Source organism: Ornithorhynchus anatinus, chromosome 7, assembly GCF_004115215.2.
Source record: "Ornithorhynchus anatinus isolate Pmale09 chromosome 7, mOrnAna1.pri.v4, whole genome shotgun sequence".
Lineage (NCBI taxonomy): Eukaryota > Metazoa > Chordata > Mammalia > Monotremata > Ornithorhynchidae > Ornithorhynchus > Ornithorhynchus anatinus.
In genome coordinates this window covers 36,233,618-36,255,278 of record NC_041734.1, presented here as the reverse complement: position 1 = coordinate 36,255,278, position 21,661 = coordinate 36,233,618, and the positions used below count along the sequence as shown (strand labels likewise).

Here is a 21,661-nt window from a genome sequence, read left to right as displayed (position 1 = left end):
TCCTGCCTTAACTCTGCCCTCTCCTCCGCCAGGCAAAGCTTCTTCTCCTCCCTCATCGACACCCATGCCCGTCACCCCCGCCGATTGTTCCGGACCTTTAACTCTCTCCTCAGGCCCCCTGTTCCTCCCCCTCCCCCATCTCTCACCCCTAATGATCTGGCCACCTATTTCCTCACGAAAATCAACACGATCAGGTCTGAGCTCCCCAAAGTCACCCCTCCGCCTCTCCCCTCCCCCCCCAACAACCCCCTCCCCTACTTTCCCATCCTTCCCTGCAGTATCCTCAGAGGAGATCTCCTCCCTCCTCGCAAGTGCCACCCCCTCCACCTGCGCCTCGGACCCCATTCCCTCTCACCTTCTTAAAACCATCGCCCCTGCCCTCCTCCCTTCCTTAACTTCTATTTTTAACCACTCGATCTCCAAGGGCTCCTTCCCCTCTGCCTTCAAACATGCTCACGTCTCCCCCATCCTAAAAAAACCCACTCTTGACCCCACTTCCCCCTCCAGTTATCGTCCTATCTCCCTACTACCCTTCCTTTCCAAAATCCTAGAACGAGTCGTCTACAATCGATGCCTAGAATTCCTTAACTCCCATTCTCTCCTGGACCCCCTCCAATCTGGCTTCCGTCCCCTCCACTCTACCGAGACTGCTCTCTCTAAGGTCACCCGTGACCTCCTTCTTGCCAAATCCAATGGCTCCTACTCCATTCTGATCCTCCTTGACCTCTCTGCTGCCTTTGACACTGTCGACCATCCCCTCCTCCTCCATACCTTATCTCACCTTGGCTTCACGGACTCTGTCCTCTCCTGGTTCTCCTCTTACCTCTCTGGCCGATCATTCTCGGTCTCCTACGCTGGAGCCTCCTCCCCCTCCCATCCTTTAACTGTTGGAGTTCCTCAAGGGTCAGTTCTTGGCCCTCTTCTGTTCTCCATTTACACTCACTCCCTCGGTGAACTCATCCGCTCTCACGGCTTTGACTACCATCTCTACGCAGATGACACGCAGATCTACATCTCCGCTCCTGTCCTCTCCCCCTCCCTTCAGGCTCGCATCTCCTCCTGCCTCCGGGACGTCTCCACCTCAACTCAACATGAGCGAGACTGAGCTCCTCATCTTCCCTCCCAAACCCGGTCCTCTCCCAGACTTCTCTATCACCGTGGATGGCACGACCATCCTTCCCGTCCCGCAGGCCCGCAATCTCGGTGTCATCCTTGACTCGTCCCTCTCGTTCACCCCACACATCCTATCCGTTACCAAGACCTGCCGGTTTCACCTCTATAATATCGCCAAGATCCGCCCTTTCCTCTCCACCCAAACGGCTACCTTACTGTTACGGGCTCTCGTTATATCCCGGCCAGACTACTGTGTCAGCCTTCTCTCTGACCTCCCTTCCTCCTCTCTCGCCCCGCTCCGGTCTATTCTTCACTCCGCTGCCCGGCTCATCTTCCTGCAGAAACGATCTGGGCATGTCACTCCCCTTCTTAAACAACTCCAGTGGTTGCCTATCGACCTCCGCTCCAAACAAAAACTCCTCACTCTAGGCTTCAAGGCTCTCCATCACCTTGCCCCTTCCTACCTCTCCTCCCTTCTCTCTTTCTACCGCCCACCCCGCACGCTCCGCTCCTCTGCCGCCCACCTCCTCACCGTCCCTCGGTCTCGCCTATCCCGCCGTCGACCCCTGGGTCACGTCCTCCCGCGGTCCTGGAACGCCCTCCCTCCTCACCTCCGCCAAACTGATTCTCTTTCCCTCTTCAAAACCTTACTTAAAAATCACCTCCTCCAAGAGGCATTCCCAGACTGAGCTCCTCTTCCCCCTCTACTCCCTCTGCCATCCCCCCTTTACCTCTCCGCAGCTAAAGCCTCATTTTCCCCTTTTCCCTCTGCTCCTCCACCTCTCCCTTCCCATCCCCACAGCACTGTACTTGTCCGCTCAACTGTATATATTTTCGTTACCCTATTTATTTTGTTAATGAATTGTACATCGCCTTGATTCTATTTAGTTGCCATTGTTTTTACGAGATGTTCTTCCCCTTGACGCTGTTTAGTGCCATTGTTCTTGTCTGTCCGTCTCCCCCGATTAGACTGTAAGCCCGTCAAACGGCAGGGACTGTCTCTATCTGTTGCCGACCTGTTCATCCCAAGCGCTTAGTACAGTGCTCTGCACATAGTAAGCGCTCAATAAATACTATTGAATGAATGAATGAATGAATAAAATGGGGATTAAGACAGTGAGCCCCATGTGGGATGGGGGATGTGCCCAACCTGATTAGCTTGTATCCACCCCAGCGCTTAGAACGACGCTTGACACATAGTAAGTGCTAAATAAATGCCATTAAATATAAAAAAGAAGATACCATACAGGGTGAAATTTGGCTGTGAGCTAGTGTGTGGCTGAAAAGCCCAATTTGGGATCTACATTTTGCACACAAAAAGCCTGACCCTTGTGGTGTCATCATGTATATCGATTGCAGCTCCTGGCACTGTCTTCTCTTTCGCCTTGATATCTTCCATTCCTTTTATAGCTTTTGCTCGAAAAGAGCCAGTCCTTAGTAGCCATACTCCAGGCTGGTCTATTCTTGGCAATAGACTTTCAGATCTCAACTGCGATGTCGCATTTGCCTAAGACTTTTGTTTTGTCCCATCCTTAAAATGTTTCCTCTGCCCTTCTTGCTTTCAGAAGTGTGTCCTTGATTGTGGGCAAACGTGACACAACCCTGCACTGAAGATGGCTACAGTCCATCGCCTCGAAGAAGATCAGGGTCAGGGGACCCTTCACGTGCAGCCTGGACCTTTCTCTTTCTTTCCTGAGCAACAGTTGTCGGTCCTTTCTCTTGGGCCACCTCCGAGGGAGTAGCTGAGTTTGAAGAGGGTCATATTCCCTGGAGGGGAAAAAAATTCTACTAGAGTTTCAACTATAAAAATGGGAGCCAAAGACAAGAAACAGACATCGTTCAGGTGCGGCAACAGGCCTGTTCTATGTCTCTTTCGTGCATACCGGCCTATCACAGAGGCTGCTTTTTCCTCTTCAGATGCTGAACAGACTTGCTTTCATATAACACTTGGAAAACAATGGAAGCAGAGTCTTAAGAATGGCTTGGGTGTTGGAGAGAAGTTACAGGGTGTGTAGTAACGTTTTTACTTTATGCCGGCATTTCACACAACACCCCTTTGACGAATGCGTGGTTTGTACCTGCAGACACGGCATTTTTCAGAGCAAAAAAAAAAAAAACGAATCGATCGATCGTATTTATAGAGCGCTTACTATTGTGCAGGGCACTGTGCTGAGCACTCGGGAGAGTACAGTGCGACAGAATTAGCGGACACGTTCCCTATCCGAAACGAGCCTTGCGCCTAGCGGGGAGAGACAGACATTAATATGAATAAATAATCTGTAATATCGAATTTAAAGATATGTGCCTAAGCGCTGAGGGGCTGCGGATGGGGACAATATCAACTGTCCAAAGGTCACAGATTGAGGTGCGTAGATGACCAGAAGGGAGAACGAGCCGGGGCAAGGGGGATTTAACTGGGGAAGGCCTCTTGGAGGAGAGGTGACCTTAGTAATGTTTTGAAGGTGAATCCAAATAAATCAACACAACTGAGGTCATCCTTGCAACCTAGGACAGCCAAATAGAACGTCCATAATGGCTGAAACAGCTCAGGGTCATTTCAGTGTTCCATAGCAGCTCCCACGGGAGTATTCTTCTAGACTGTAAACTCTCTGTGGGCAGGGAACTTGTCTAGCAACTCTGTTATTTTATACTCTCCCAAGTGCTTAGCACGGTGCTCTGCACACTTAAGTACTCAATAAATACCATCGATTAACCGATTGATGGTTATTCCTGTTCAGGATAGTCTCAGAAGAGAAACAAGCGTTCCTTTCATTCAGGTGACAGATCAACCCGTAACTCGAAACAGCTTCAACCAACGGAGAGCGGGTCTTGATTTTTAGTGGGGTTCTGACCGGACTGCTCCAAGATAAAACAGAATTAACAATGATTAATTGCACAGACCTCTCGCTTCTTAACACTAAATAAACACGTGGCACATTTTCAAAGAAACTCAGAGAGGGTTTTACAGTCGGCTGACAAAGATCTGCCAGAGGTCTTGCCCGATCTGATCTGGGTCGTCAAAGGCCCCAGGGGTTCTGCGGCTGGGGATTGATTTTCGATACTTCGGTATTCTGTTGGCTCTTTTTAGCAGCTGAATACTGCAAACTGAAGCAAGGACAGTTTCCTCTGATGTACCCGCTAAGCACATTAGGCCTTGTTCGATAACCATTTTATGAAGCTCTGAGTGCCCTCTTGGTGGGCTGATAAATACTACTCAATCCTCCAGAAACCGGAAGTATTTCATCTCCCGTGGCGAGAACTCAGGTTCTAGCTGGGAGAGGGGGGATTGCCTATTCACCAAAAATCGGTCCTTTCCTCCCCTCCCGCTGACCTAGCTGTTTGTACGGATAAATTTGCAGGTTACATTACCCCACGGAGAACATAAGTCAATAGAGGCAAAAGGAATCATTCATCACACTCGAATCCAGGCAAGCAAAATATGACTGAGAGGAAACAGAACTGTTCATTCATAGACTAGGACCCTGAGAGAATTAGGCGGTGGAATCAAATATAATGTCTCCAATTATTGTGAGGACAGACTCGGTGCATTTATTTTTTTCCATTGAAAAAAACCCCCACAGAATTGCAGCTACTCTATATGAATAAAGAAGCAGCAAGGGAGGTGAGGAAAAACATTCACCAGATCACTGGCCAGCTGGTATTCCTATGTGTTTTAGATTACAGTGTTGACACTAAAACCACCACTCGATACAGGTGCAGCTGAGATTAAAAGCCGCGGAACATGTCCACGGTTTCTCAAGTAGAGATACACCTGTGCCCAAGACCTTTGGGCCCATGCATTTTAGATGCTCTTCGGTGCACAGATCTCAAAGGCTTGTGTTTTTTACTGCGGAGAGGTCGGCAGGAGGAAACTGCCAAAGTCAGTACCTGCATGAAGTCAATGCAGTCAGGAATGTGGAAGAGATTTTCACGGGCTCCGAGCCCGGTTGGAGAGGGCAGAAAAGCCTATGGTTCAAGATCGTCCTCGTCATCGTTGCGGTGTTTGTTCAGGATTGCACCAAATCAACAACTGTAGTAGATGCAGTACAATCACATTGGGTCCCTCGTGTTAGTAATAATAACGGTATTTGTTAAGCGTTTACTATGAGCCATTGTACTAAGCTCTGGAGTGGACACAAGCAAACTGGGTTGGACACAGTCCCTGCCTCACACAGAGCTCACAGTCTCAATCCCCATTTTACAATGAGGTAATTGAGGCCCAAGGTCACACAGCAGACAAGTGGCAGAGCCATACTTAGAACCCATGATCTTCTGACTCCCAGCCCTTGCTCTATCCACTATGCCACGCTGCTTCCCATGGAGTATGGAGCTTAAGTCTAAGGGGCAGGTGGAATAGGTATTTTATCTCCATTTCACAGATTAGAAAATGGGGCCAGAGAAATTTAGTGATTTATTCAATCTGACACTGCGGTCAAGGGGCTGAGTCAGGATTAGAACCCAGGCCTCCTGACTCCCAGCCCTAGACTCTTTTCTCTAAGCCATGCTGCTTCCCTTGAGGCTTTTTTCAGGATGCTTTGGCTTGATGATGATGATGATGGTATTTATTAACTGCTTTCTATGTGCCAAGCACTGTACTAAGTGCTGGGGTAGAAACAAGGTAATCAGTTTTTCCCACGTGGGGCTCACCGTCTTAATCCCCATTTTACAGATGAGGTAACTGAAGCACAGAGAAGTTAAGTGACTTGCCCAAAGTCACACAGCTGATAAGTGGCAGAGCCGGGATTCAAACCCATGAACTCTGGCTGCCAAGCCCGGGCTCTTTCCACTAAGCCATGCTACTTTAAACATACTTCTCAATCAATCTATCACTGGTATTTTTTGACTGTTTACCATGTACAGGGTACTGTACTAAATTTCTTGGGAAAGTGTAAAAGAGTTGGTTGACAATAAAGTTGGTAGAAGCGGAGCGGCCAAGTGGAGAGAGCACGGGCCTGGAAGTCAAAAGGATCTAGATCCTAATCCCAACTCCATTGTTTTTCTGGTGTGTGACCTTGTCACACATTTCTCTATGCCTCTTCACTTCACTTCATTTCTCTATGCCTCAGTTTCCGCATCTGTAAAATAAGGAGTAAGACTGTGAGCCTCATGTGGGACAGTGTCCAAGCTGATTATGTTGCATCTACCCTAGTGTTTAGTGCATTTAACAAATGCCATTTAACAAATGCATTTAACAAATGCCATTAAAATAAAAATCCTTCCCAGGTTAGTCTTTGAGTGCTCTGCAAAACACCCAAACTGTCCCATTTTCTGCCTTCAGTGTCATCTGTAAAAACAACTATGCCACACGTTTTATCTTCTTTTCTGATTTTGAATTACTGTGAGTCGCCGTTCTGGGGAATTGTACTATTTTTTCCAGAAAGGCTCAGAGGAAAGGTAAGCAGAAGAAGGAAGACTATGAGGCCTATGTAGGATGGGGACTGTGTGTTGGGCAGGGATTGTCGCAATCTGTTGCCGAATTGTACATTCCAAGCGCTTAGTACAGTGCTCTGCACACAGTATGCGCTCAAGAAATATGATTGAATGAATGAATGAACCTGATTAGCTTGTATCTATCCTAGGGCTTAGTAGAGTGTTTGGCACATAGTAAATGCTTAACAAATACTATTTTTAAAAAAGGAAGCTCATGTCCTGCCATCTTGAACTCATCAGATTCTGATCCACTGGATTCTAAGCTCCTTGAGGGCAGGGATCTTGCCTACCAACTCTATTGTATTACATTTACCATGATGCACACAGTAAGCATTCAGTAAATACCAATGATTGATTGATTGCCCCCAGCTATTCTATAACTCTGTCAAGACCCTCTGATGTTGGGGCACACCATCATCTGCCATTTCTAAATGGAATGAATTTCTTTAAGTACAAGCTATTAATTCCATCTCACAGGGATTAAGAACGTCTTCTATTTATTTTGTCATTCCCTCCCCCTTCATGCTCATATCGCTTAACACTCTCTACCTCTTTAGTCTTTACGACACCTAAGAGAGATAGGTAGGTGGCAGGGAGAGTTTAATGAGGGCAGTTCTCATAGACCTGAAATCTGTTAGCTCTTTAGCTCCGTAAGAGTTTATGCCCTGATTAGGAAGGACCCTGTCGGATATAATCGATCATTCCGTGGTATTTATTGAGTGCTTACTGTGGGCAGAGCACTGTATTAAGTGCTCGGGAAAGCCCAATGTAGCAGAGTTGATAGACCCATTCCCTGCCCACGAGGAGTTTACAGTCTGGGGGGGAGAGAGATATTACTATAAATTAATAAATCACAGATATGTCCATGAGTGCTCGGGGGCTGGAGGTGGGGTGAATATCAAGTACCTAAAAGATCCAGATCCAGGTGTATATGTGAAGCAGAAGAGAGAGCAGGTAGGGGAAATGAGGGTTCAATAAATATGATTGAGTGAGTGAATGAATGACTGCTTAACAAATATCATAAAATTGAGGGAAGCCTTCTTGGAGGAGATGTGATTTTAATAAGGCTTTGAAGGTGGGGAGAGCGGTGGTCTGTCATAACAAGAAAGGGAGGGAGCTCCAGGTCAGAGGGAGGACTTGGTCAAGATTTCAGTCGTGAGATAGATGAGATCCAGGTTCAGTGAGCAAGCTGGAGCTAGAAGAACCAAGTGTACAGGTTGAGTAGTAATAGGAAATCAGAGAGGTAAAGTAGGAGTAACTGATTGAGAGTTTTAGAGCATCAGTGTGATGCGGTAATCTCAAAGAACTTTTTTTATCTCTATCAAGCAGTGCCACTTCTGGGGACCAAGGAAATATCTGAAATCAAGTTAACGTAAATCTTATATCTTCTCAGCTTTGGCTTGATTTTCACAAGTCGAGGTGTATTGGGGAAAAAGATTTTCACAGCAGAAATATCTCTTGGGACCCAAATTGGTCTGGGATAAATCTGACCCCTAGCACTAAGTCAGTTCTTCCAGGAAGTGTGCCGTATTGACAGAAAGTTTTGCCACACCGCTATTAGACCTCAAAATTGGTTCCATGAAAATTGAATGTAGCACAAAAGAACCTTAAACAAAATAGAGTTTCCCAGAGGAAATAACAAAGTACATTAATGTATTCCCAATATTAAAATAATGGACTGAAAAATATATATGCATATTTTAAGTGATTAAAAGCAGAATACATTTGATGATCAAACAGCAAACTAAATATACAAAACAAAAATGAAAGACTTTGTTACCTCATATATTTATATAGAGAAATCATTAATTTTCAAAATGTAATCTTTTACATCCTATTCAGGAAAAAAGACACTTTGTGCTAATGCATTTTTGTTTTCATTTTCTCTGTTAAGGAGATGACAACTCAAGCCAAGGCTGAAAGTTTAAAAGAAGAAAATTGTAACTGCAGTCCCTGGCACAAGTGGGCTTTCTGTAGGGGCAGGATAGTGACAAAGGTGACAGGCAGGTGGTGAGCAAGCATGCTTGGTGGGGGCAATCAGCCTCAGAAGAAGATGTTGTCCCACCTGTCAACTCCCCCCTGCCTCCCCCTCCCACCACGCTGAGAGCAACAGACAGCAGGAATAATAGATTCCTTCCCCTTTTACTTCAAACATGGCCAAATCTTCCTCAACTGAAGAATCCACCCGTTGACCTTTAGTGGAAAGAGCACGGGTCTGGGGAGTCAGAGGACCTTGGTTCTAATCATGCCTCTGCCAATTGCTTGCTGCATGACTTGGGACTTGTATGACTTAACTTCTCTGTGCCTCAGTTTTCCTCACCTGTGTAATGGCGATTGAATCCTATTCCCTTCTACTTAGACCGTGAGCTCTATGTTGGACGGGTACTATTTGCGACCTGATAAACTTCTATCTACCCCGGTGTTTAGAACAGTGCATGACACATAGTAAGCTCTCCCTCTAGACTGAAAGCTCCCCCTAGACTCTAAGATCATTGTGGGCAAGGAATGTGTCTGTTTATTATTATGTTGTACTTTCCCAAGTGCTTAGTACAGTGCTTTGCAAACAGTAAGGGTTCAATAAAGACGATCGAATGAATGAATGTTTAACAAATATCTTAAAAAATACATACCTCATTTCTTGTCCTGACTAGACTCAAATAAACTATACAAATCCACTGCCTCCACTTCCTCTTCACCTAATCTTGACAATCAGGATTTCGCCCTCTTGACTAAGACAGCGCTCACCCTAGTTTGTAATAATATCTCTCTATCCAAATCCAACAGTTTATTTTATGTACTAATCCTCTTCAATATTTCTGCTATTATCAAGACTATAGATGACTCTCTTCTCCTAAAAGTTCCCTCCAGGGAATGATTTTAGCCTCATACTATCTCTTTTACTATTGTCCTCAATTCATTTTGTTGGCTCCTCTACTCCTACTCATCCTTCAACTGTAAGGATCTCTCTGGACCCGATGCAATTTTCACTTTATTCTCATTCTGGATGTTCATTACAACAAAAAATTTCAACTAGCACCTCTACATAATAAAAATTACTATTGGGCTAAACTCTATTGGCTTTTGGAAAGAAACAGGACTGGGGGGCAGGGGGGCAGGATTCTAATCCTGGCTCTGCCACTTGCCAGCTGTGTGACCTTGGGTAAGTCACTCATCTTCTCCGTATAGGGCAATGCACTATGAGCTTGGGAGGATATCATATAACAGAGTTGGCATGTTCCCTGCCACAAGAAGTTTAAAGGCTAGAAAGTGTACTTGACCCATAGTTAACGGTTAACAAATAGTCCAGTTTTTATTGTCACTCATATTATTATTATATCTTTAATCAGTCAACGGCATCATCATCATCATCAGTGGTATTTATTGAGCACTTATCGTGTGAAGAGCACTATACTAAGCACTTGGGAGAGTACAACAGATTTGGCAGAGATGTTCCCTGCCCAAAACAAGTTTATAGTCTAGAGGAGGAGACCGATGTAAATCTACATCAACTGTCTACATACTACATAAACTTTCATCTATGTTACCATTTCTTATTTCCATAAAATACTTAAAAAAGAAAGGCTCAGTTTTTTTCAAACACAAGTACCCTCAATTCATGTAAATATCTTATATACACCATATCTTCTTCCTACCTGTAATTTAGTGAAATATCATTCTCCCATTCCTGATTGCAAACTTCTCGAGGTGAGGGATGATGTATACTAATCCTATTGTACTCTCCCATGTGTTCAGTACAGTGCTCTGAACATAGTAGGTGCTCAATAAATAATAATCATTGACTCATGTAGTTTGTATAGAACTTTCATTTTTCAAAGTACTGTCACATCCACATTTTAGCCTCATGACATCGCTCCTTCATTGTCCCCATTTTACAGGTTAGGAAACTGAGTCCCAGAGAAGTACATGACAATTTCACAGAGCAGGCCAGTGGCAGAACTAAAGATCAGAGCCCAGATTTACTGATTCCCAGATCCATGTCCTTTCCTTTAGGCCATGCTTCCTGGCGAAATAAAGTCCCATTGGAATATATTTATCGGAATTAATTGTCCGTGTGTGCAAAAGTCAAGCGTGGTCAGTGTACTTAGTCGATTCTTAAACTCTTGAATGATTCTATTTATCTATTCTTGAATAAGTTTTAAGAAGTCAATACGAGAGAAGAAACTGGAAATAGTGGGTCAGCAATAGGAAGAATGATGAGAGGGAAAATCAGAACAATTCAAAGAGACCCACTTCTAGTAAATTATTTTTGGAGGTATAGCTTGTGTTACTCAGAGAGTGCATCAAGATAATACATAAGAAGAGACTTTGTGTCTGAAAATGATTAAAGAACAAGTATGAATAGGGTATTTATTAAAGGTTTTTTTTGGGCCATGCACTGTGTTAAGTGCTGGGCTAAATAAAAGATGTTCAATTCACAAATTCATGCTCGTTTGAATGTATCTAAATATTGTAATAAATACATCCCCATTTTACAAATAAATACAAAATGATTATTCCTTACATTTGCATAAAAAGTCATGGAACATTTTCCGAACCTTAAGGAAATACTTGTTACAGAGCTTTATGTGAATTATCTATTTATCTAAATAAATTGTTATTCTTAATTCAATATCAAGTGGGATACAAAATGTCTCCTGATTTGATGTTTTCATTTTGGAGTAGGATTTTGCAATTGAAGGACTTTTCGCAAGAACAAACAAACATCTTTTTGACATCTTTTAAAATGAAATGGCAAAGACTTGTAAGCAGTAAAATGGCATAGATACAGGTTCTGGCAGCAAGATCTTTTGCACCTGGAACAAAAGGAATTTATGGACTATTTTTATCTGGATTTGTCAGAGTTTAATCATAAAGACAATGCATTTAGCAAAAAATGTGCTGCTAGAAGAAAAACATGATAGCAACTTCAGTATTGATTAGGTCACGGAAGCAATGTGGCCTGGGATTTAGAGGGCCTCTGTTCTAATTCTGACTCCACTGCTTGCCTGCTGCATGACCTTGGGTAAGTCACTTAACTTCTCTGTACCTCAGTAACCTTATCTGTAATTAAGCCTGTGGGCTCCACGTGAGAAATGGACTATGTCCAACTTGATTAGCATCTATGTACCCCAGCATTTAATACAGCGATCGGCACATTGTAAGTGATTAACAAATACCATTAAAATTTTAAAAACGGTGTTAACTCTTTCCTTTGAGGAAATTAGTCTTTGGGGGAAGGTTCAGTAAAGTCGGAGCAAGGACAGACTCCCATTGGGTCTTCCATCAAGTGGAGGTGGTTCCAGTAGATATGCAACAGAAATTTAGATGATTTTTCACAAAGCACATGAATCCAGAAGGAGGGGGTAATGAGGGGGAAAGTAACAAAGGCGGGAATGGACAGCAGTATGAAAATGAAAGGAAGCAGTTGTTTTATCTAACAGAAAACTGTTGATTCCATCGTGATTAATAACAAATCTACCCCTCTTCCACCGCCCCACTTAGCATGGTGCTCTTCCAGTGTGCTAGCACTTTGAGGAGCCGAGTGACTCTTTTTGGTCACTTGTAACATTTAAAGTGCTTAAAGCCTAATAATAAATTGTCTAAAATCTAAAGTTGATGATGGAACCAATTACTATGTGAAAACTAACTGGAGGGTCAAAGGTTAGTACTTTAACCTCACCCAAATTATTAGTATTATTGCATTTATCAAGCACTTACTATGTGTAAAACACTGTTTTAAGCACTGGAATAGGTACAGGTTAATCAGTTTGGACACAGTCCTGGTCCACTTGAAGACTCACAGTCTAAATAACAGGGAGAACAGGTATTTATCTTCTTTAGTTCCAAATATCCTATATTTACCCAAATGGGATCAGTTTGGCAAGAGCTGCATTGATCATTTAATTTTTAATTTAAATGGCATTTGTTAAGTGCTTACTATGTGCCAGGCATTGTACCTTAGTACTGGGATAGATACAAGACAATCAGGTTGGACACAGTCGCTGTCCCACACAGAGGTTCAGGTTCTAATCCCCAATTTGTGGATGGGGTAAACTGAGGCACAGAGAAGTAAAGTGACTTGCCTAGGGTCACACAGCAGGCAAGTGGCAGAGCAGGGATAAGAAACCAAGTCCTCTGAATCCCAGGACTGTGTTCTTTCCACTAGGCTACATTGCTGATCATCTTCAGCACCCCAGAGTAATCCATTTTGCGGGGGCCCCGGTGTAATAGATGATTCCATTGTGTCTCATCAATCAAATTTATTGAGCACTTACTGTGTGCAGAGCACTGTACTAAGCACTTAGTCTAGATCTGTGACCTAGACCTTATTAGACTGTGCATCTCCCCACCACCACATCCCAGCAAGATTTCAACTACCTGACTGTGTCTGTATATCTCATTCACTGACCTGTGCTTACCCTTTTTTTATGGTATTTGTTAAGTACTTACTAAACGGCAAACACTGCTCTAAGTGCTGGAGTAGATACAAGTTAATTAGGTTGGACATAGTCCCTGTTCCCCAGAAGGAGTCGCTGTCTTAATCCCCATTTTACAGATGGGGTTCCTGAGGCACAGTTATCATTCATCCATTCAATAGTGTTTATTGAGCACTTACTATGTGCAGAGCACTGTACTAAGCGCTTGGAATGTACAAATCGGCAACAGATAGACAGTCCCTGCCCATTGACGGGCTTACAGTCTAGAGAAGCAGTGTGGTCTAGTGGAAAAAAACATGGGCCTGAGAGTCAGAGGACCCAAATTCTAATCCCAGTTCTGCCACCAGTCTGCTATGTGACCTTGGGCAAGTCACTTGACTTCTCTGTGCTGCACCTCATCTGTAAAATGGGAATGAAATCCTACTCTCTCTTACTTAGACTGTGAGCCCCATGTGGGACAGGAACTTAGTCCAACCTAATAAACTTGCATCTACCCCAGTGCTTAGAACAGTGTCTGGCACATAGTAAGCGCTTAACAAGTACTGTAATTATTAAATGACATTCCTGGGGTCACACAGCAGAGCCGGAATTAGAAGTCATACTTGTTTACTCGCGATCTCATTGTGGGCAGTGAATGTCTCTGTTTATTGTTATATTGTACTCTCCCAAGCGCTTAGTACAGGGCTCTGCACACAGTAAGCGCTCAATAAATACGACTGACTGACATCTCTCCTGCTCTTGCTCTCTCTCTTTGGTAACCGTGGCCAAGCAGCATTTTCTGTAAGGTGTCAGAGTAGGATCTCCTGCTGACTGCCTGACCAGGACAGTTACTTGGTGATGGGGACAATATAGAAGAAGGGGGTGAGAGAGAGACTGAGCTAGACGGATACCTGGATTCAACTCCATTTTTCAAATAAGAACGGTGAAGCACAGAGATCCCTGACCAGGAGGACCTCAGTGTCTTGTGTTGTGTTAAACTTGTGTTAAACTGGCCCCAAATCTGGAGAGTTTGGGAAATGATCTGAACTGGGAAAATGGTTTTGTCAATTCAAGTCTGAAAGCAACATACTGAGGAAAGACTACAGGATAAATTCAAGGGCAAACAGTCCATTTAGAGTTGCAAAAGAGAATCGGTGACATTTATTGATGCATAAAGTGTGTAGAACACTGTTCTAAGCTCTGAGAGGACTACAATACAGTCGAGTTGGTAGACCCAATTTTACCATCCAGTAGCTTACCATCTAATGGGAAATTAGAGATAGAGAGGGAAAATAATATTGCCAATAATGGTACTTGTTTAAGCACTTACAGTGTGCTAAGCACTGTTCCAAGCTCTGGGGTAGATACAAGTTAATCAGATTGGACACAGTCCCTGTCTCACATAGGGCTCACGTCTCAATCCCCATTTTACAGATGAGGTAACTGAAGCATGGGGAAGTGAAGTGACTTGCCCAAAGTCACACAGCAGACATGTGGTGGAGCCAGGATTAGAACCCCTGACCTTCTGACTCCCAGGCCCGTGTGCTCTATCCACTAAGCCACGCCGCTTCTGTTCAGCACAGCCATCCCTTTCCATTCAGATGATGATGATGGCATCTGTTAAGTGCTTACTCTGTGCCAAGCACTGTTCTAAGCACTGGGGTAGATAGAAGGTGATCAGGGTGCTCCATCTGGGGTTCACAGACTTCATCTCCATTTTACAGATGAGGGAACTGAGGCTCAGAGAAGTTGTGACTTGCCCAAAGTCACACAGCTGACTAGCGTCAGAGGCGGGATTAGAACCCACAATCTCTGACACCCAAGCCCGGGCTCTTTCCACCAAGCCACACTGCTTCTCCATGGATGTCACGGTGGGCAGCCATTACACTGTGCATCCCAGCACCCTACTGCCTTTCTAGGAGACTAAACGTTCAGTGGATGCACTGATCCTGTGGCTTTCAGTCTTGTGCCCTCAGCTCCAGGGAGGCTGAAGAATTTGGCCTGATCCTCTCTTCCTGATAACCTCTAGTCTGTAAGCTCGTAGAGAGCAGCGAATGTGTCTCTTTACTGTTATATTTTACTCTCCCAAGCGCTTAGTACAGTGCTCAAAGTGCTCTGTAAATACGATTGAATGAATGAATGAACCTCTACCTGACACGTTAACTAGTGGTTGTAGGCAGGAGAAGCAATGTAACATAATCAATAGAGCACGGACCTGGTACTGATTCCAGCTCGGCCGCTTGTGTGCTGCGTGACCTTGGGCAAGTCACTTATCTTCTCTGTGCTTCAATTAACTTCCCTGTAAATGAAAATTTCCCCGTTCAGAGTCGCACCTGGAGAGTTTCCAGTACTCTACCAGTCTCGACTATGGAAGGGAGAATCAAGCAGAGGCCTATCCATTCCATTCCTAGCTCGGGCAGTGCCTAGCGAGTGGAAGGCCATCTGCTACAAGTCGAAACTCACCCGTGTTGGGCAGCGGCGGCGTGGGAGAGAGTCGAGGGCGGAGGTTCAAGTTGACTGCTTGGAAGGCAGCGACGGTAAACCACTTCTCTATTTTTACCAAGAAAACTCTGCGGATCCGCTACCAGAACCATTGCAGGTGGAGGTGGGGCGTTCTGAGAGAGATGTGTCCACGGCGTCGATATGGGTCAGAGACGACTGGACGGTATAAGACAAGACAAAATGAGAATTAAGACTGTGAGCTCTCTGTGAGACAGGGACTGTCCCCAACCTATTTAACTTGCACCTATCCCAGCACTTAGTACGGTGGCTGGCACATACTAAGTGCTTAACAGATAGCACAAAAATGTCTGTCACTTTTCAGTTTACTTCAGTATCTTTTGTTTCAGTTACTACAATTCCACTGATTCTTGTCCAATTCTCTCTCCCTCACACATGATCTACTCCCTCCTCTCCCTTCCCTATCCCAAACAGCTTGACAAAGGCATCAGAGATCACTCAAATTATGTGCTCCCACTCCCCTTGAAAACTTCACCAAGCACTCTGACCACTGAGGCCAGCAACCGTTCCATGAAGATCATATTCCTTTTAAATATTTACTTTCTCTTTTTTTCGCTTCTTCATCGAAAGTCCCACTTTCATCCTTGTCAAATCATTTGTCACTCCCATCGTTCTGGATTTTCCTCTCCATTTCTTCCCCCAAGGGAGCAGCACTGCCAAGTTTCATTCTATAGATAAGAAAAATGACTTTTCCTCCCTTATCTCCTGGTATTATCATCGAAGGAGCAGACAGCTTTCTACTTCTGATATTTATTTTTTCCTGAAATTATTATGATTTTCAGTACAAAGTCAATGCAGCTCAAAAAAAGAGAGAAAAAGTCCAAAAACTCAGCCTCAAGAATACTTGCCTAAACGCCATGTTGCTAAATAGAACCCCTGAAGTATTTTGATTTTCCACACTTATCAAGTCAGCATACTGGCAATACTTATTGTTTTTGCTTTCAGACTTTAAAAGTCTTTGGCATTTCAGGCAAATTCGACTCTGAGTGCCTCAAGCATGACTCCTATTGAAGGCTATTTTTATCTCCATAAACCAACTGAACAATGCCCTGTTTTATAATTAATAAACATCATTATTAATAGATTTAAACAAAGCTGGCTTTCATTCCCCTATTTCTTGGTGCATTTGGTGAAGCACTTAGAAGGGATCATTCCAATGTACACATATAACTGTTTTAATTACATCCTGTGAATTTATTTTTCCAGGGAGAAATATTTCTCGGGGAAAACGTCTATAAAAGTAACCTTAGAAGCAATGTAATTTTGTGTGTGTTTCCTATAGGAAATCTGTTTAGTTTAAGCTCCAGGTTCTAACAACCTTTTATAAAGAGAAGTGATTCTGTCAGAATGCTGCTGACAGCCATAGAAAGTCGCAGGTATCTAGTTAGAAAAGAAGCTGCCGGTTCTTTCCCGCACTTTATCTCTCTGGGACATGGCTTATTTTAACTTAGGAAATGGGCGTTCTCTTTCAGGGATGAAAAAATGAGCCATTTTGCCCTTCGTGACCAGTGAGGTGGAAGACTTAATGGACATTCTGTATGTTCAGTGTTACTCTTCGAATGCAGTCTTGAATTGGTTGGGTGGTTTCATTTTTCCATCTCTTTACCCTGACAGGATTTCTGCGAGGTAGGGAAAGGTAGATAGTCTTGGTCTCGCCTCAGTTCCCCTGCTCGATACCCTGGGCCGTGCTATCCCTGGCTTGAAAGTTTGAAAGTTCCAGTTCAGCATGGCCAAGTGGATAGATCACGGGCCTGGTTGTCACAAGGTCATGGCTTCTAATTCTGACTCCACCACTTGTCTGCTGTGTGACCCTGGGCAAATCACTTAACTTCTCTGTATCTCAGTTCCCTCATCTGTAAAATGGGGATTGAGACTGAGAGCCTCATGTGGGACAGGGACTGCGTCCAGCTCGATTTGCTTGAATCCACCCCAGCGTTTAGTAGAGTGCCTGGAACCTAGTAAGCGCTTAACAAATGCCATAATTATTATTATTACTACTAAAGTCATTTCAACATTTCCTGTTGGTATCTCAGGTCACAAGCTAATGTCTATCCATCAAGAGGCAGTGGAGCCCAGTGGACTAAAACATAAATCGGTCAGAATTTTTGAAATTACTCTCCTTTCTGCTGCTGAGTCGCTGCATGTTCCAGGGCCTAGAATTTTGGCAAGGGAGAAGAAAACAGACATTAAGAAGTCAAGTCACTGAAGTGAGTTTTCTTCCATTCTTCTGTTCTATATGAAAGCCACCTGATCATCCCAGACAGAGACACCCCACTTCCCTATCCCCTACCCACCTTGAGTAGCCTGGGTTAAACACCGGATCTTTGGTCTCTTCGAGGCTCTCTTTACCTCACCTACTGATCAGATAATAACCGTGGCATTTGTTAAGTGCTTACTGTGTACCAGGCACTGTACTAAGCGCTGGGTCGGAGACAAGCATATCGGGTTGGACACAGTCCCTGTCCCACATGGGGTTCACAGTCTCAATTTCCATTTATAGATGAGTTAACTGAGGCACAGAAGTGAAGTGACTTGCCCAAGGTCACACAGCAGTCACGAGGAGGAGTCGGGATTAGAACCCATGACCTTCTGACTCCCCGGCCTGTGCTCTATCCACTATACCATGCTGCTTCTCTGAATTAGACTAGACATCTAGACATGTCTAGACTAACATCTCTAGACTGCAAGCTCGTTGTGGGCAGGGAAAGTAGAGTGCTTTGCACAGAGTAGGCGTTCAATAAATACGATTGAATGAAGGAAGGAATGAATGGGAACACCAACAGTGCTGCCCTGAATGTCAGGCTTCATTGGAAATAGCTGCATTTGGCTCTCCATGTAGGTGGGATGAGGTACGTTGTCCTCTGACGATGAAGCGATCAGTGATATTTACTGAGCTCTTAGTGTCTGTAGCGAACTGAACTAAGCGCTGGGAGTCAGAAGGGCCTGGCTTCTAATCCCAGCTCTGCCACCTGCCTGCTGTGTGACCTTGAGTAAGTCACTTCACATCTCTGTGACTCAGTTACCTCATCTGTAAAATGGGGATTAAGACTGTGGTCATTGTGGGCAGGGATTGTCTCTCTTTATTGCTGTATTGTACTGTCTAAGCGCTTAGTACAGTGCTCTGGACACACTAAGTGCTCAATAAATACTATTGAATGAATGACTGTGAGCCCTGTGTGGGACAGGGACCGTGTCCAGCCTGAATATGTTGTATCTACTCCAGCGCTTAGTGTAATAATAATGTTGGTATTTGTTAAGCGCTTACTATGTGCCGAACACTGTTCTAAGCGCTGGGGTAGACACAGGGGAATCAGGTTGTCCCACGTGGGGCTCACAATCTTAATCCCTATTTTACAGATGAGTTAACTGAGGCACAGAGAAGTTAAGTGACTTGCCCACAGTCACACAGCTGACAAATGGCAGAGCCGGGATTTGAACTCATGACCTCTGACTCCAAAGCCGGTGCTCCTTCCACGGAGTCACGCTGCTTGGCGCATAGTAAGCGCTTAACAAATACCACAGTCATTATTATTATTAATATTATTATTAATACGATAGAGTGGGTAGACACAATTCTTGCCCACGAGGAGCTTGCAGTCTAGAGGGGGAGATAGACATTTAAATAAATTACAGATAAAGGAAATCACAGAGCATACAGTTATGTACGTAAGCGTCGTGGGGCCGGGTCGAGTATCAAAGAGCTTAAGAGGTACACAGCCAAGTGAGTAGGTGACACAGACAGGAAGGTGGGGAAGGGAAATTAGGGCTTAGTCAGGTAGGGCCTCTTGGAGAAGATGTGATTTTAGGAGGGTTTCGATGGTGAGCCGGGCCGAGGGCTGTTGTAATGAAGGAAGAGTGAGTTCCAGGCCAGAGGGATAGATGGGATTGGGGTGCAGAGAGTAGGTTGGTGATAGGAGAGCAGCGTGTGCAGCTTGGGTTGTAATGGAAGATCAGTGAGCTGAGGTCAGAGGGAGAGGATTCATTTAGTACCTTAAAGGTAAGGAAATTCTGGTTTTTTGCAGCCCTGGATAGGCAGCCACTGGAGGTTTTAAAGAGAAGGAAGATATGGACTGATCATTTTTATTAGAAAAATGACCCAGGCAGCAGAGTTGGACTGGAAAGGGGAAATACATTGGGCAGAGAGGTCGGAGAGGAGGCTGATGTAGTAGTCAAGTTGAGATGTGATATATGCTTGGATCAGCAGAACAGCAATCTGGATGGAGAGGAAAGGGCAGATTCTACAGATGTCGTGAAGGTAGAATTGTGATGGATAATTGCGTGGGTTGAATGAGACATCAATGTCAAGGATAATGCCCAGATTAATAACGGGTTGTGAGACAGGGAGGGTGGTGGTGTTGTCTATGGTGATATGGAAAATCGGGTTTGGTGTGAAGATGAGGAGTCCTGTTTTGAACACGTGTAAGTTTGAAGTATTAAGAGGGCCGGGTTTGGCCCTCAGAAGCTGCAGAGACGGGCAAGGGGACTTTCACAGAACAACACAGAAGGGAATTCCTGCAAGGTTTCAAACCCCCAGGATGATGAATGAAAGTGCCAGATAATATCACCATCAACATCCACCTCATCGATAGACTTGTGGGCCCACTTTTTGTAGCACTATTTTCCTCCTTTCCACCTTTGCCTCTTCACCCAACATTTAAAGTTTCTAAAAAATGTTTACTTCAAGAGCTTTTGAAAGTAGATCTTTGGTAGCACGAACCTATCCACTTGTCTGCCGTGTGACCTTGGGCAAATCGCTCGACTTCTCTATGCCTGAGTCACCTCATCTGTAAAAATGGGTATTAAAATTGTGAGCCCCATGTGGATCAGGGACTACGTCCCACCCAATTTGCTTGTACCCACCCCAGCACTTAGTAAAGTGCCTGGCACATATTAAGTACTTAATAAATACCATAATTATCTTTATTAGTACTTATCCCCCAGCTTGCTTCGATATGTGTTTCACTGGTTTTATCCAGAAGTTCTAATCCTATCCATCCCTGATCATTTATTCATTGAATTACATTTATTGAGCACTTACTAAGTGCTTGGGAGAGTACAGTAACAATAAACAGACACATTCCCCGTCTACAAGGAGCTTGTGCCACCATATAAAATGGGTGAGCACCCAGGAGTACTTGCTGCTGAGAAGACCTCACACAATGATGATAATAATAAGAATAATAACTGTGGCATTTGTTAAGCACTTACTATGTGCCAAGCACTGTACTAAGTGCTGGGGTAGACACAAGTTAATCTGGTTAGACACAGTCCCGGTCCCCACATGTGGCTCATGTATATTAGAACCAGGATTAGAACCCACAACCTTCTGACTCCCAGGCCTGTGCTCTATCCACAATGCCATGCTGCTTCAACATGGAGATTTAGATAATAGAGAACAGGACAGAACACTGCAGAATACCTGCAGTAGTGCAAGTGTTTCTATACTGCTAAAAAAAAAAGACGGAATTCATCTTGCTAAGCACTGCCTTATGCAAATTTCCCATATGATTTTGGCTTGTTACCAGATACAGCATAAGAGTTCCCCGTGGCCTTATTTTGGAGTCTGGCTCGTTAGAGATTTTGTAACAATACGATGCATTATTTGGTTCAATATGGTGGGATATCTGTACATAATGGATGAAAAGGACTCCCATGTCCTTTTAACTTGGACAGTGGAGTGTGTGACCACGTCTTCAAGAGCAGACTGCAGCGCGGCTCCGAACCCCAATCGACCATAAACACAACGGGCTCCGGTCCTGGCCACCAGTGGCTTCGGAAAACGTGATGGACGACAAGGTGACCCAGGTCTCCCTCTCTCAGTACCAAATAGTGGAGCAGAAAAATGATTTGACCCATTCTAGGGTGTCAGGGAGGTGCCACCCTAAATGCTATCTGTACTCAACCAATCACTCAGTCATGTTTAGAGAAGCAGCGTGGGTCAGTGGAAAGAGCACGGTCTTGGGAGTCAGAGGTCATGGGTTCGAATCTCCGCTCTGCCACTTGTCAGCTGTGACTGTGGGCAAGTCACTTAACTTCTCTGTGCCTCAGTTACCTCATTTGTAAAATGGGGATGAAGACTGTGAGCCTCACGTGGGACAACCTGATTACCTTGTATCTACCCCAGTGCTTAGAACAGTGCTCTGCACATAGTAAGCGCTTAACAAATACCAACATTATTATTA

General features: G+C 44.4%; 1 non-coding gene across 1 annotated transcript; it reads left to right on the top strand.

The window, feature by feature from the left end:
* The first annotated feature begins 15,274 nt into the window (after nucleotides 1–15,274).
* LOC114813521 lies at nucleotides 15,275–15,412 on the top strand. The gene has a single exon (XR_003761238.1). It is a non-coding gene; the product is annotated as a small nucleolar RNA SNORA7 (small nucleolar RNA).
* The last annotated feature ends 6,249 nt before the right edge of the window (nucleotides 15,413–21,661 follow it).